The sequence below is a fragment of the Arachis ipaensis genome, chromosome B2, assembly GCF_059453495.1.
Source record: "Arachis ipaensis isolate K30076 ecotype BB chromosome B2, ASM5945349v1, whole genome shotgun sequence".
Lineage (NCBI taxonomy): Eukaryota > Viridiplantae > Streptophyta > Magnoliopsida > Fabales > Fabaceae > Arachis > Arachis ipaensis.
The window spans coordinates 484903-492324 of record NC_142437.1 but is presented as its reverse complement, the minus strand read 5'-3'; the positions used below and the strand labels follow the sequence as shown (position 1 = coordinate 492324).

At 37.6% G+C, this 7422-nt stretch overlaps 1 non-coding gene across 1 annotated transcript; it reads right to left on the bottom strand.

Annotated features, from left to right (window-relative positions):
* Positions 1–6136: 6136 nt before the first annotated feature.
* On the bottom strand, positions 6137–6243 carry LOC148572758 (small nucleolar RNA R71). The gene has a single exon (XR_015906673.1). It is a non-coding gene; the product is annotated as a small nucleolar RNA R71 (small nucleolar RNA).
* Positions 6244–7422: the final 1179 nt, after the last annotated feature.

Here is a 7422-nt window from a genome sequence, read left to right as displayed (position 1 = left end):
CATCCAATACAACATTCAAATGGGTAAAATTCTTACCCTTAATCCCTACTTTCCCACTTGAATATGGGCTACTGGAGACGGATGGTCAACTTAGAGCTCTTTGTGGCATTAAGAGTAAGAGGAAGATGGTTAATGGTAAGAGTTGTCAAGCAAGGTTCAATATGATTGCATGCTCCAAATTTAAGTGCAAGGATTGGTGTAAAGCTAATTTGAAAGGGTCTAGAAGGTTGTTTGGATGTCTCTGTGAGAATTCAGATTGCTTGCCATCCGGTGGGAACAATGGTGATACACAAGAAGACGGATGTAAAAGCAAGGTTTGGGATCCTGGAATCCATTCCCACAATCAACAGCCATTGAGCCTTGTCACCTACTTCAACTTGCTCAAAGGCATTATGCGCCTAGTTTGGGATCTGGTAGCCATTGGAATTACAAACATTGGTGGGGATTCCTGGATCAGTACAAGCATAAGCCACCATGACACGGAGCTCACAACATGTCCAACTTAAGGACTTTAACTAAAAGTGCTTGGTGGGAGACAACCCACCGTGGTATGATCGTTCTTTTCATTCTTAGTTATTTTTCGTAGTAGTAGTTTTCTCATTTATTTTGTTTTTATTGAGTCCTTACTAATTTTATGATCATGCAGCTATTTTATCACAGGAACCGAACACCTCAAGCTCAAAAAAAAAAAAAGAGAGAGAGAGAGAAGAGAGCCACGCGACGTGATCGCATCAGCGACGCGTCCGCGTGGATTAGAGAGGGGAGAAATTAAAATCGAACAGAGAGACATGCTGGAGGCGTGCCAATAGCACAAATCGTCCCACGCGACCGCGTCGCTCACGCGACTGCGTCACATAGGAATAATGGCCTTCCACGCGACCGCGTGCCCCATGCGGCCGCGTGCCCTGATTTTCGACGTAAAAAGGGTGCACAATGAATTATTGTGCGAGAGTGGTGCTGGATTGGTGCTGGACGCACAATCCCTATCACGCGACCGCGTCGCCAACGCGGCCGCGTCGCCAACGCGGCTGCGTCATTTCTTTCTGAAGCCCAACCGCGCGATCGCATCCCCCACGCGATCGCGTCACCCCAAATTTGGCACATATATGAATTTGAACAGAGAGTTGTGCAGGTGCGAGGCTGCACTCACGCTAGAAGCATAACTTGGGTCACGCGACCGCGTCACCCACGCGACCGTGTCACTTCAACAACACGCTAACCGCGCGAACGCATGACCCACGCGTTCGCGTCGCTTGCGCCGCCCAGTTTTCTTTCTCTCTCTCTCTCTCCCAATCATAATCCTCTCTTATTCTTTTATCCTCTTATTTTTCTTTCATAATAATATTTGTTTCTTTCTATTTTCAGTTCTTATTTGCTTGAGGACAAGCAAATCTTTAAGTTTGGTGTTGACGCTTCGCTTAAAGGTTTTCTGTTTATTCACATAGCACCAAAGAAGGAGGCGAATCATCTTCACTGAGGAGCACAACCTGAAGAATAAAGCGACCACTAGGATAACTAAGGTGGTTAAGTTCCTTTCATATTTTTTATTCCTCCCCTCTTTTTCTATATTATGTTCCGGTTTTCTGCTATTTTGCTTTGTTTATTGCATGATCCTTTATTAGTTAGAATCCTAGGACTAGTTTAGTTTTCTTTTAATTGCTTCAATTCTAAAAAGATGTTTCATGTACCACTCACTAAACTTGAATCTAAAAAAGAAAAGAAGTGATGTATTGCATGAGGAATTGAGTTAATTTTAAAAAGTAGTCTTATTTACTTAAATGTGGTGGTATTAATTGTAATTCTGAATGCATGACATGAACAGTGCATATTTTTGATAGTGAAGTTTATGAATGTTAAAATTATTGGCTCTTGAAAGAATGATGAAAAAAAGAGAAATGTTATTGATAATCTGAAAAATCATAAAATTGATTCTTGAAGCAAGAAAAAGCAGTGAAAAACACAAGCTTGCGAAAAAAAAATAAAAAATAAAAAATAATAAAAAATAAAAAGAAGAAAAAGCAAGCAGAAAAAGCCAATAACCCTTTAAACTAAAAGGCAAAGGGTAAAAAGGATCCAAGGCTTTGAGCATTAATGGATAAGAGGGCCCAAAGGAATAAAATTCTGGCCTAAGCGACTAAATCAAGCTGTCCTTAACCATGTGCTTGTGGCGTGAAGGTGTCAAGTGAAAAGCTTGAGACTGAGCGGTTAAAGTCGTGATCCAAAGCGAAAAGAGTGTGCTTAAGAACTCTGGACACCTCTAACTGAGGACTCTAGCAAAGCTAAGTCACAATCTGAAAAGGTTCACCCAGTTATGTGTCTGTGGCATTTATTTATCCGGTGGTAATACTGGAAAACAAAATGCATAGGGTCACGGCCAAGACTCATAAAGTAGCTGTGTTCAAGAATCAACATACTGAACTAGGAAAATCAATAACACTATCTGAATTCTGAGTTCCTATAGATGCCAATCATTCTGAACTTCAAAGGATAAAGTGAGATGCCAAACCTATTCAGAAATACAGTTGTAAACCCCACTATAAGAAGAGACACGAGCTTAATCGAACTCTCATTCTCATGCAAATTCACATCCTAAGCCTATATTAGTTTTGGTTGCTTGAGGACAAGCAACAGTTTAAGTTTGGTGTTGTGATGCGTGAGCATTTTTTCTATCTTTTCCTAGTGAATTTGCATCTAATTTGTTGAGTTTAATTAAGAATTAATTATATTTTAGCTACTATGGATGCTATTTTGAGTTTTGTGCAATTTTATTTGTTTTAGGTAGCATTCGGATGGATTTGGTGAAGTTTCTGCAGAAAAAAGAGATAAACCAAATAGATGACCAGCGACTACTGACGCGGACGCATGGATCACGCGACCGCGCGGAATGGAAGAATCGCAATGACGCGATCGCGTGCCTGACGCGAACGCATAGACTGGAATCTGCACAAATGACGCGTCCGCATGACTGACGCGTCCGCATGACTCGCAGAAAAGATCATCGACGCGGCTGCGTGACTAACGCGACCGCGTGATATGCACCACGTGCAGAAAATGCAGAAAAATGCTGGGGGCGATTTCTGGGCTGTTTCAACCCAGTTTTCAGCCCAGAAAACACAGACTAAAAGCTGCAGAATGGACAATTCATGTGGTCCCCACCCATCAACTGAAGATTTGATTAATTAATTCAAATTTTAAATTCAAATCTTATCTTTTAGGAAAAGATATTATCTTAATTTTAGATATTAGATTTTAAATTAATTAGGATTAGTTATAAATAGGGGAGACTTCTCTTCTATTGAAAACAATTCCATTAGGGGGAATTCCATTAGGGAATTCTATAGAGATTTTCATTCCACATTCCATGAGCAACTAATCCTCCATTGTTAAGGTTAGGAGCTCTGCCTATTTGTAATAGATTGATTTTCTTGATTTTTCTATTTTAATTTATGTTTTGGATTTATATTTAAGAATTATTTTCGTTCTTCATCTTATGAATTTGGGTGGAACGGAAGTATGACCCTCTTTCTATTTGAGTTCTTGTATAACTTGGAAAAGCTCTATACTTGAACAACAGCTTGAAAATATATTCTCCTAAATTTTAATTATCTGGATTTAACGGGATACGTGACATATAATCCTTCTATTTTTGGGTAATTAGAATTTTTGTGGCATATAAACTGGAATTTGATCATCAACCTCTAATTGGAATTGATTGACCAAGGAATTGGCAGTTAATGAATTTTAGAGGAGACTAGGAAGGTCTAAGGAATTAGGGTCTAGTCACATATAGTTTGCCATAAATTAAATCCTACATAATTAAAATAGTTAGTAAGAAAAGTTAATCCAGAAAAATAGATAACTCTGAAGCCTTAACTGTTTCCTTCCATATTTTCTTTCCAATTTAATTACTTGCCTTTCTTCAATAATTTTTATATTGCATCCAAACACTATTTTCTATTTGCCTAACTAATCCTATCAAACGCTATTGTTGCTTAATCCATCAATCCTCGTGGGATCGACCCTTACTCACGTAAGGTATTACTTGGTACGACCCGGTGCACTTGCCGGTTAGTAAATGTGGGTTGTAAAATTCCGCACCAAGTTTTTGCTAATCCTTCATTGTGAAGGTTAGGAGCTCTGCCTATTTGTAATGGATTGATTTTCTTGATTTTTCTATTTTAATTTATGTTTTGGATTTATATTTAAGAATTGTTTTCGTTCTTTATCTTATGAATTTGGATGGAACGGAAGTATGACCCTCTTTCTATTTGAGTTCTTGTATAACTTGGAAAAGCTCTATACTTGAACAACAGCTTGAAAACATATTCTCCTTAATTTTAATTATCTGGATTTAATAGGATACGTGACATATAATCCTTTTATTTTTGGGTAATTAGAATTTTTGTGGCATATAAACTAAAATTTGATCATCGCCCTTTAATTGGAATTAACTGACCAAGGAATTGGCAGTTAATGAATTTTAGAGGAGACTAGGAAGGTCTAAGGAATTAGGGTCTAGTCACATATAGTTTGCCATAAATTAAATCCTACATAATTAAAATAGTTAGTAAGAAAAGTTAATCCAGAAAAATAGATAACTCTGAAGCCTTAACTGTTTCATTCCATATTTTCTTTCCAATTTAATTACTTGTCTTTCTTCAATATTTTTTTATATTATTTAATGTTTTTCATATTGCATCCCAACACTATTTTCTATTTGCCTAACTAATCCTATCAAACGCTATTGTTGCTTAATCCATCAATTCTCGTGGGATCGACCCTTACTCACGTAAGGTATTACTTGGTACGACCCGGTACACTTGCCGGTTAGTAAGTGTGGGTTGTAAAAAAAATCCGCACCAAGTTTTTGGCGCCGTTGCCGGGAATTGACTGTGATTGACAACTATTAGTTGTTTGATTGCTTAGATTAGGCGTTTTAGTTTTAATTTTATTTAACTTTTGTTTTATTATTTTCGAAAAAAAAAATTCCAGATTTTGCTTTAAATTTTTACGTTAATTTTTCTTTTTTTTTTCTTTTCTTTCTTTACGTTATTTTTGTTCCTTTTGTCCTTTACGTTGTTTTTTTTTCTCTTTACTTTTCCTTTTTCGTTTACCCCCTCCCCCTGTTTGTTTTATTTTTTTTCTTTTTTCTTTTATTACTTGAGAAAAAAAAAACAAAACAAAAAAAAATAAAAATAAAAAAAATAAAAAGAGAAAAATAATTTTGTTTTATTTTGCATTTTTTTATTTTTTTACATTAATTTTTTTTCTTTTTTCCTTTTCTCTTTTCGTTTAACCCCCCTCCCCCTGTGCGTTTCTTTTTCTTTTTTTTCTTTTATTAATTAGTAAAAAAATAATAATAAAAAATAAAAATAATTAAAAATAATAATAAAAATAAAAAAAGTAAAAAAAAAATTTTAAATAGGACCAATATTTTTTTCTTAATTTCTGAAATTAAGTTTGGTGTTGACTATTTATTATTTTTCTTCTATTTATTTTATTCAATATTTTTATCTCTTTACACAGGTTACCTCACTGGGAACTCTTTGCACTTTGACGTAGAGATTCCCATTCTTTCGTGTTTTCTGTTTGTTTATGCGCAGGAATAGAGACAAAGAACATCTCTTAGACCTTGATCCTGAACCTGAAAGAACTTTCAGGCAACGTTTACAACAAGCAAGACTTTACACGGCTGCAGAGACCACTATGGCAAATAATAACGCTGTTAATGTCAATGTGGAAAATCCAATTGGGGATGAGCAACAACGGAGAGTGCTCGGCTCTTACTCTTCTCCAACTGCAGATCTTTATGGAAAAAGCATCGTGGTGCCTCCTATTACTGCAAACAACTTTGAGTTGAAGCCTCAACTGGTCACTCTGGTGCAACAAAACTGTCAATATCATGGTCTTCCCCACGAAGACCCAAATCAATTCATTTCAAATTTTCTGCAGATTTGTGATACTGTGAAGACAAACGGAGTGAACCCAGATGTGTATAAACTCATGCTCTTCCCGTTTGCTCTGAGGGATGGAGCAAGACTATGGCTAGATTCCCAACCCAAGGAGAGCTTGGATACTTGGAACAAGGTGGTTACGGAGTTTCTGGCTAAATTTTTTTCCACCAAAGAAGCTGACTAAGCTTAGGATGGAGGTTCAGACCTTCAGGCAGAAAGATGGTGAAACTCTGTATGAAGCATGGGAGAGATTCAAGCTACTAACTAGGCAATGCCCTCCAGATATGTTCTCCCAATGGACCAAACTGGATATCTTCTATGAAGGTTTGGGTGATATGTCCAAGATGTGCTTAGATAATTCCGCAGGAGGTTCATTGCACAAGAAAAAGACACCAGAGGAGACAATTGAGCTTATTGAATTGGTTGCCAGCAACCAATACTTATATTCATCTAACAGGAATCCTGTGAACTCTGAGACCTCCCAGAAAAAGGGCATCATGGAAGTAGAAGCTCTTAATGCTCTTCTTGCTCAAAACAAGCTTATATCTCAGCAAATGAGTCTACTTACTCAACAGATGGGTGGCATGCAAGTCTCAGCTATCAACACCCAAAATCCACCTCAAGAGATCTCTTATGACATGACAGGTAATTTTGTACAGAATGATAATTATGATTATGCTCAACCCTCTTCTGAACAGGTCAATTACATGGGGAGTGGTCCTAGAAATCCCAATAATGATCCATATTCTAAGACATACAATCCGGGGTGGAGAAGTCACCCAAATTTTAGGTGGAGAGACCAGCCACAGAGACCTCAGAATTTCAACAATAATTCTCAGGGCGGCATCCAACAGAACAATTACAATAACAGCCAATGTCAGTCATCTCAACAAGCAACTTCTCAGCCCCAACAAAACAATAATTTGGAAGCAATATTGTCAAGCTTTATGCAGGAAACCAGAGCCTCACTTATAAATCTCACAAAGGAAACTAGAGCCTCCATTAGAAACCTGGAAATGCAAATAGGCCAAATAAGCAAGCAATTGCCTGAGAACTCTGCAAGCACATTTCCAGGTGATACAGTAGTAAACCCAAGAGAAGACTGCAAGGTTATGCAGCTGAGAAGTGGTAGAGTAGCTGGCTTTGAGACCAAGGTCAATGAAGAGTTAGAGGAAAAAGAAGCTCCAGAGGAGAAGAAAGAAGAAGTAGAGCACGCCCCTCCAAAGCGTGCAGACAACCCGTTCCCTGACTCTCTAGACATATATCCTACACTGCCAAAGGCTCCTGAATACAAGCCAAAAATGCCATACCCTCAGAGACTTCAGAAGGCTTCTAAAGAAAAACAGTTTTCTAAATTTTTAGATGTTTTCAAAAAGCTGCAGATCAACATTCCTTTCGCAGAGGCTCTTGAGCAAATGCCTCTCTATGCTAAATTTATGAAAGAACTGTTGACCCGCAAGAGGAATTG